Below are 6,840 nucleotides of genomic sequence, written 5' to 3' on the forward strand. Positions count from 1 at the left end.
AGGGTCATGGCCCACGCGCTCCGGGCTCCCCGGGTCCCGCGTTCGGGGCTCGGGTCTGCCCTGCGCGCGCCGCGCCGCTCCGCCCTGGGGCTCCTGCGCCGGGTGTTCCGTGTCGGGCGAGGGGGCTTTGACGCCCTGAGAGAGAAAATGTCCTAGCGGGTAGGCGCTGGAGTGATGTTTTGTTCCCAGTGCAGAAGGCAAAACGGTGCCACTCAAAATTAAACCCTGCAAAATGCTATTTATAGGAGCGATTTTTCCAGCGAGAAGGTCTCTCTTTAAAGTCCCCGTCCTCAGACTTCTCCTCTGAGCTCGCTCCAGTGAGCCAGCAAGTGGGGTGGCAGGGCTGCCGGCAAGGTGAGGGGAAGGTCAGCGTCCCGAAGAGCCACAGAGCCACAGTTTGTGCTGCAGGTCCTGGGAAGGCGGTGGAGGTGATGCCATGTGTGACTTACCAGGTGGAGCCTGGGGGAGGGCCAGGGGGAGCCCCATCTGAGGACACGCTGCCCCCCACGGGACAGTCGGTGGCAGGGACGGGGGAGGAGTGAGGCAAAGAGGAGAGGTTCCCTCTGGAGCTTGGCGGCACCGACGTCCTGGGTTTGGGGGCGAGACCTCAGAGAACTCGGGGTGCTGGGCAGCTGTTCCCCCTTCGGTTCCCGCTTAGGCCAAGGCTCCTGCAGGTCTCCCGCCCTCTGCTGCTTCTGAGGAGCTCTCTGGGTCCCCCGCCTCCGGCCTCGTTTTCCTGGCGCCGGTGTAGCTGCCTGGCCCTGCTGCCTGGTCACAGTGCTCATGCATCCCCCACGGGCTTCCCCCCGGGGGACGTGGTGTCAGGAGTGGAAGGTGAGCACCCAGAGAGGGTCTCACGCTGCGTCTCTGCTGCCGAGTCTCCGAGTCTCCGTCAGGGAAGGGCCCACACTGCCCCGGCCTGTCCTGCATGGCAGGGCCGGCCTCACCCTGGGGCTCTGGGTGTGCCCCAAACTGAAGCTCACACGGCTCCCCTAAGAACGGCCCCAGTTCTGCGGCAGAGGGGCTGGTCCCTTCCTCTGCCACCTCCTCTCTTCTACGAGGCCACGGGAAGGATGATGACGTGAAGGGTGGACCCTGGGGAGTGCAGCACCCAGCGTTTTTCCGTGCGGCCCCAGTGTGCTGGCTGGAGCCTGGCTCTGAGGGTCCACGGACAGCCGCCAGGGCACCAGCGGGTCAGCAAGAAGGGAGCGCACTGACCCGAGAGTTAGCCTGGCCCGGGACGAGCCGTGACTGCAGGTGTCCGAGCACAGGACCGTCCTGAGAGGGCCTCCTCCTGGGCAGGGCGGGCACAGGCACTCGGACACAGCCTGACAGTGCCACGTCCCATCTGTGTGACCCCTGGGATCACGGGTCCCACTCGCAGGGTAAGAGGGGGCTGTCAGGACAACAGGGGTGCATCCCAAGTGAAGACCCCGGGCGGCCAGCCTGCGTGCCCTGGGTGGGGCCTGGCCTCAATGCTGCCCGCACAGTCGCAACTTAAAGAATAAGCTGGGGACCTCCGCATACCCAGCCCTCGCCCAGCCCTTCCCTCTTCCCAGCCCTCCTGTGCCCCGGGAACCTGGTCCCCTGGGGTCCCCTGCACCGACCCTGCCCAGGTCCCCAAGGCCCTCCTCATGGCTCAGCATGGGCTTCACTGACCCAACTCTTCCTGCTCGCGGGAGCCCCTCACTGCTCGTCCCATCCTCCTTTCCCATGCACCTTGGAGCCCCGCCCCTGAGCCCCGGCCCAAGGTGTCCCCACAGCTCGCTCTCCCCCCTGCGCCCCACACCCAGGACCTCTAGGCACAGGGCTGTAGCCGGGGTCCCCCACCTCTAGCCCAGGGATCCTCGCAAGTGCAGCTGCCCACGCCAGGCACCTCGGCGCCCGCATGCCTCGCAGCCCTCCGGCCTCGAAGCCAAAGCTCAGAAACGAGCCGGCCCACTCGCGCGTGGCCCCACAAACCAGGGTCACGTCGAGCCAGCCACCGCGCCCCAACAGTGCAGACCCCCTGGGCTCGACGCCCCCCGAGGCTGGGGCTACCCCACAGAATCCACCGAGCTCCGTGCGGCGCAAAGCAGACTTCTGGTCTCCGCTGCATTAACCGTAGGGGCTCCCCACTGCCCAGCCCTCTGATGTGGGTCCCCCTCACCCCACCGAGAACTCGGGACTTACACTTAGTCCTGACCCGGGGACCAGGCCCACTCCGACGTCTCCCTTCGCGCCCAAGCCTGGCGCCCCGGCCCGCGAGCCGCACAGACCGCGCATGCGCGGGCCTCTGCCCGGCGGGGCACCGTCTGCGCACAGACACGGAGTGGGCGTCCCCACAGCCCAGGGGTGTGCTCGCTGAGCCGCGTGGCCCCTTCCTCGTTCGGGGTGGTCAGGGCCAGTCCAGTCTCGTCACTCCAGCAGAAGAGCTGCGTTTATTCTGACTCCGCACGTGTGTTGAGTGTCTCACGTGGTGCTAAGTGCATTGTGGCCCCACTTGTGTTGGAGAGGTCGGGTTGCTTCCAACCATTTGTAACCTCGTTGGGGAAACAAGGAGCAGGGGACCCCGAAACGCATGTTTCAAGGCAGCATCTCACTGAGGCACCTGGGGACAGAGAGGCGGAGGGCAGCGTCTCAGCCCCGCCCGGCGGCCTGGGGTCCCGGTCCTGCCCCTGGAAGCTGCTGCCACAGCAGCGCCGGGCAAGATAAGGAGCAGGTATGGCTGCCGCGCCCACAGACCCCGAGACCCCAGGCCTGCAAAGGGTTTGCTGCAAGCTCCCCACCCACATGCCCTGGGGCCTCCTGCAGGTGCATCTCCAGGAAATTCGGGGGAGAAGGGAGGCCGCTGAGGCTGCGGAGCCCTCCGCAGCTCAGGGCTTAGTGGAGGCCCAGGCCGAGGGCCCTTCTGCAGTGGGACAGTGTCTGCCCCTGGGTGGGCGGCCCTTCCCCTGGCCCCGCCTAGGCCCTGAGACATGCGCTCCCCAGGGAGTCGCAGCCCACAGCTGCCCACACCACGGTCACTCTGAGCCTTGGACCAGGCCAGGCTTTCTCTCTCTAAAATTCTTCTGTTCCCGGAGACTGAAGGCTGGCCTGGCGCCAGGCCTAGGCGGCTGGCCAGGCTGAGACAGTGAGGCTGTGGGCATCGCTGGGTGGGGCCCGCCCGGGGCAGGGGTCCAGGCAGCTTCTGGAGACAGAGCCCCGGAGGTGACAGGGTGGCCGGGGAAGGTGCTCCTGGACGGAGGGGAGGTTGCAGTGTCGGAGGCTGAGGGAGGCTGAGGCAGGCCCGTGGGGAGGCCAAGACAGTCCAGCCGCAGGCCCGGGAGGACTTTGGTCTTCACCACGGTGGCCGGGAGGCGGGGACTCGGTCAGCTCTGGGCTCTCAGACCATTGCCCCGGCTGTGGGGCGGAAAGCAGACAGGACAGGCAGCAGAGCAGAAGCTGGGGTGGGGACAGTTGTAGGCCAGCGGAGTCCATTTGTTCACAAGCCCCAGGCCAGGGACACTTCAGAGCACAGACAGCTCAGGTGCCCAGCTGACGTCCCTGTGGGTCTTGGGGTTAGGGGGGGCACCAGTTGGCCCTGAGCCCCACGCCGACCCCAGACAGCGTGGACTGGAGTCGGCGGGGTAGGGGGCAGTGTCTGGTGTGGGGAACTGGCAGACACCTCATTTGGGGACACACTCTGGAAGCAGAGCTCTCAGCACCAGGGGTGGGGGCGAGGGTACCCCGACTTTGGTCTGAGCCACTGGGAAGTGGGGAGGAAGTGGGGGGAAGGCGGGGACTCCTCGCGGGGCTGAGGGTCTGCATGTTCGCCTCTCTCCAGGGGGACGGCAGCCCCACTGACCCCCACCAGGAGGACGGAAGGGCCGCCCCAAGCCGCAGTGGGTTGGGGAGAGGACTCCGGTGGCTGACGGAGGCTCAGGGTGGGTGTCCAGGTGGCCTCTCCCTCCCCAGCAGCAGCGAGTCCTCTGAGACCCCGTGCCCCCCGACCCGACGCCCCAGCCTGTGGTCTTCGGCAGTGCTTCCCCGTGGGGCCTGGCCCGGGTGACCCCGGGCGCTGTGAGGAGCCGCGGGGGGCTTCAGGGCCCTGTCTGGAGCCGTTCGCCTGCTCCGCGCCCCAGAAGCTGTGCCAGTCTGTGGGTTGTGCTCTCCGCGATGCATGCGGGAGGGCCCGTCACTTGGACTCCGAGCCACTGCCAGGCCCTGTGTCTCTGCACCCCAACTCCTGCCACTTCCAAAGCCCTCTCACAGGGACGTCTCCTGCGACCAGCCCCCAGCCCTGTGGCGCCGGACCCACCTGGCCACAGGGCCACCCACCGCCTCGCTTATCTACCTAGGGCGCTGGGGGACCTGGGCTGTGGCTGTGTGACTTCTGCCCAGACCTCCTGCCTCATGTGGGTCTTCCCGAGGCACAGCCAGCGGGCGCTGGGCGTCTGCCTGAACCCCGTGCCAGGCCGTGGGGTGGGTTCCCCTCGGGGTTGGCTTCACGTGCTCTGGGTTTAGACTGGGGCCCCTGGTGCTGAGCCTGACCCCGTCACCGCCCCCCCGTGGTCTCCCAGTCACCCTCCACATCCTGTCCCCCCTGCACCCGCCAAATTTCCCTCATTCCTCTGGAGGGGTCACGTGAGAGGATCTAGAGAACGTAGGTGGCCTAGAAAGGCACGGTGACCCGCGAGAGTTCCTGGTGGACTCTGTCCTCCCACGAGTAGACCAGTCAGGGAGCCCTCGTGGACCCCAGTCCTGACAGGACGTCGAGGCCAGGGGCTCTGCAGTGGGACCTGTCATCTAGGGCCTGGAACCAGGGGCTTTCCAGAGGCTCCGTGCTGGAGGTGTAAAGTCTCGTGTTTCAGGAACTGCCCGGGGGGAATCAGCCCCGGCTATAAAACAATCCCTGGCTTTGGGAACTAAGGTATTGCCTCGAATATCCTGAGGGAGGGGGGCAAAGGTCACGAAGTGTACTAGGGCCCAGGCCTGCCTGCTCCTCAGAGGGGACTCCCCAGGAAGCCTCCCACCTGGGCCAGCTTCCGGCAAGAGAGTTCCGGGGCACCAAGCTCCTCTGCGAGGCCTGGCCCGGGTCACGCATGGCCAGCCTCGGCTCACGCGTGCTCTGTGAGCAGGGCTTTGCGGAGACCTGTTTGTGGGCTCTCCATCTTGGAACTTCATCAGCCTAGCATTTTATTCTTCGCAGGCACATCAGCCCCGAGCCCCCCACTGCTAGCTCGCGCCCCTCCTGGAAGGCTCCGCTCTGGCCCAGTGTGCCCGGCCCGTCGCTATGGTCCCCAGCAGCAAGGGCAGCTCAGAGTCGGGGTCCCTGTCCACACACCCTCTCCCGGCGTGTGAGGCGAGTCCCTTTCAGCAGCGAGTTTCACCGGGATCTATGCACCTGAGGGGTTGGAGTGCTCCGTGTGTGATGGATGAGGCCAGCCAAAGTCAGGGGCAGGGCCGGCCAGGGGCAGGGCCGGCCAGGGCCCGAGCTCCCCTCAGCTCCTGGGACCTCCTTGCCTGAGCTGTCTCAGAGAGGGCTCTCCCACTCTCCCCTGCTGGGGAGCTGGGTCCGAGCAGAGCCCACTTTCCCGCCCCTCTGTGCTGGAGCCCACATTGGGTGGTCCCCGCCTGTGCCCTGCACTGCGTAAAGCTGAGAGGGGCCGGGGATGTTCCTGGCGTGAGGCTCTGCACTGGCCTCCACCCCACCCGCCTCCCTCTGGTCCCCAGACACCGACCTCCAGCCTGATCTCTTCGTACCTTTGTCTTCTAGCTTCTCCAACTCTATTCAGGGCTGAGGAAAGGGCATTGCTGGGTGAGCCCAGGTGCCCACAGAGCCCATCAGACTGGGGGTGGCGAGCTCAGGGGTGCGTGGGCTCCCACCCACCCCGCTGTGGCCCTGTGGTGCACTGGCTCCCCTTGGCTCATGCTGAAGCCCAGACTCCCCACCCCCACCACACAGACACACACAGACACACACACACACACACACACACACACACACACACACACACAGAGGCACACGCACACGGCCCTTCCCCAGGCAGGCTGGTCTCCAAGGGGCTGAGCCCCACCTCTCCTGAGCTCAGAACCCTCCGGCCCCTCAGCCCCCAGCCCCGAGGACGCCTCCTCATCTAAGTGGGGCCGCAAAAGCAGGGACTGTGTCTGAGCCCTGCCTGCCCCCAGCCACGCGTCTGCCGATTTGCACATGCAGCATGACAGTAGAATGAACGCATCGATGACTGTCACTTTGTCACCTGTTTGTGAGCTCCCTCCGAACTTCGGGTGCTGGGCCCGCAAAGAGGCTCGCTAAGCTCCTTGGCTGGCCACATTCTTTCTCCAAATTGCCACACGGCCTCCTGTGAGCTGAGCGGCACACCCAGTGGCAACACCCACTGACTGCGACGCCAGCATCAGCTCAGAGCACGGTGGGTGTGTTGGAGTTCAGGGTGGATGCATCATTGCCCCACACGGCGCTGCCTGGGTGGGCCAGGTCCCTGGGAGACACCATGCTCGCCTGTGTGGGTCTAAATCACCCTCCACCACAAACCAAAATCTGCCCTGTCCACCCCGTCTGGCCTTCCAGAACAAGGCAGAATGGGTCCTCCGGGTCCCGGCATGCCGTCCTCCAGGGACCCACCGGAGGCCCACCGGATCCTGGCTTGTGCACATCCCGGGACAGAGCCTGGGCTGGGGTCCGCCCACTCGGCCCCGCAACCTCTCCCAGGCTTGACGGTTTGATTTACTGATGTGGCCTCGACACACCTGGGGTTCCAGCAGCGACAGCTCTGGGCACCGGGAGAGCACCCCGCAGCGTGATATTCATTCAGCAGATGCTGGTGCCACCGCGTGCCTGGCACCCAGACCTCCCACAGA

General features: G+C 66.1%; 1 protein-coding gene across 1 annotated transcript in view; it reads left to right on the forward strand.

Annotated features, from left to right (window-relative positions):
* Nucleotides 1–6,840, forward strand: part of SLC9A3 (solute carrier family 9 member A3) — a 39,590-nt gene that overhangs the window by 2,705 nt on the left and 30,045 nt on the right. The gene's annotated exons all lie outside the window — the stretch shown is intronic.

This window comes from Pteropus alecto, unplaced genomic scaffold, assembly GCF_000325575.1.
Source record: "Pteropus alecto unplaced genomic scaffold, ASM32557v1 scaffold137, whole genome shotgun sequence".
NCBI lineage: Eukaryota > Metazoa > Chordata > Mammalia > Chiroptera > Pteropodidae > Pteropus > Pteropus alecto.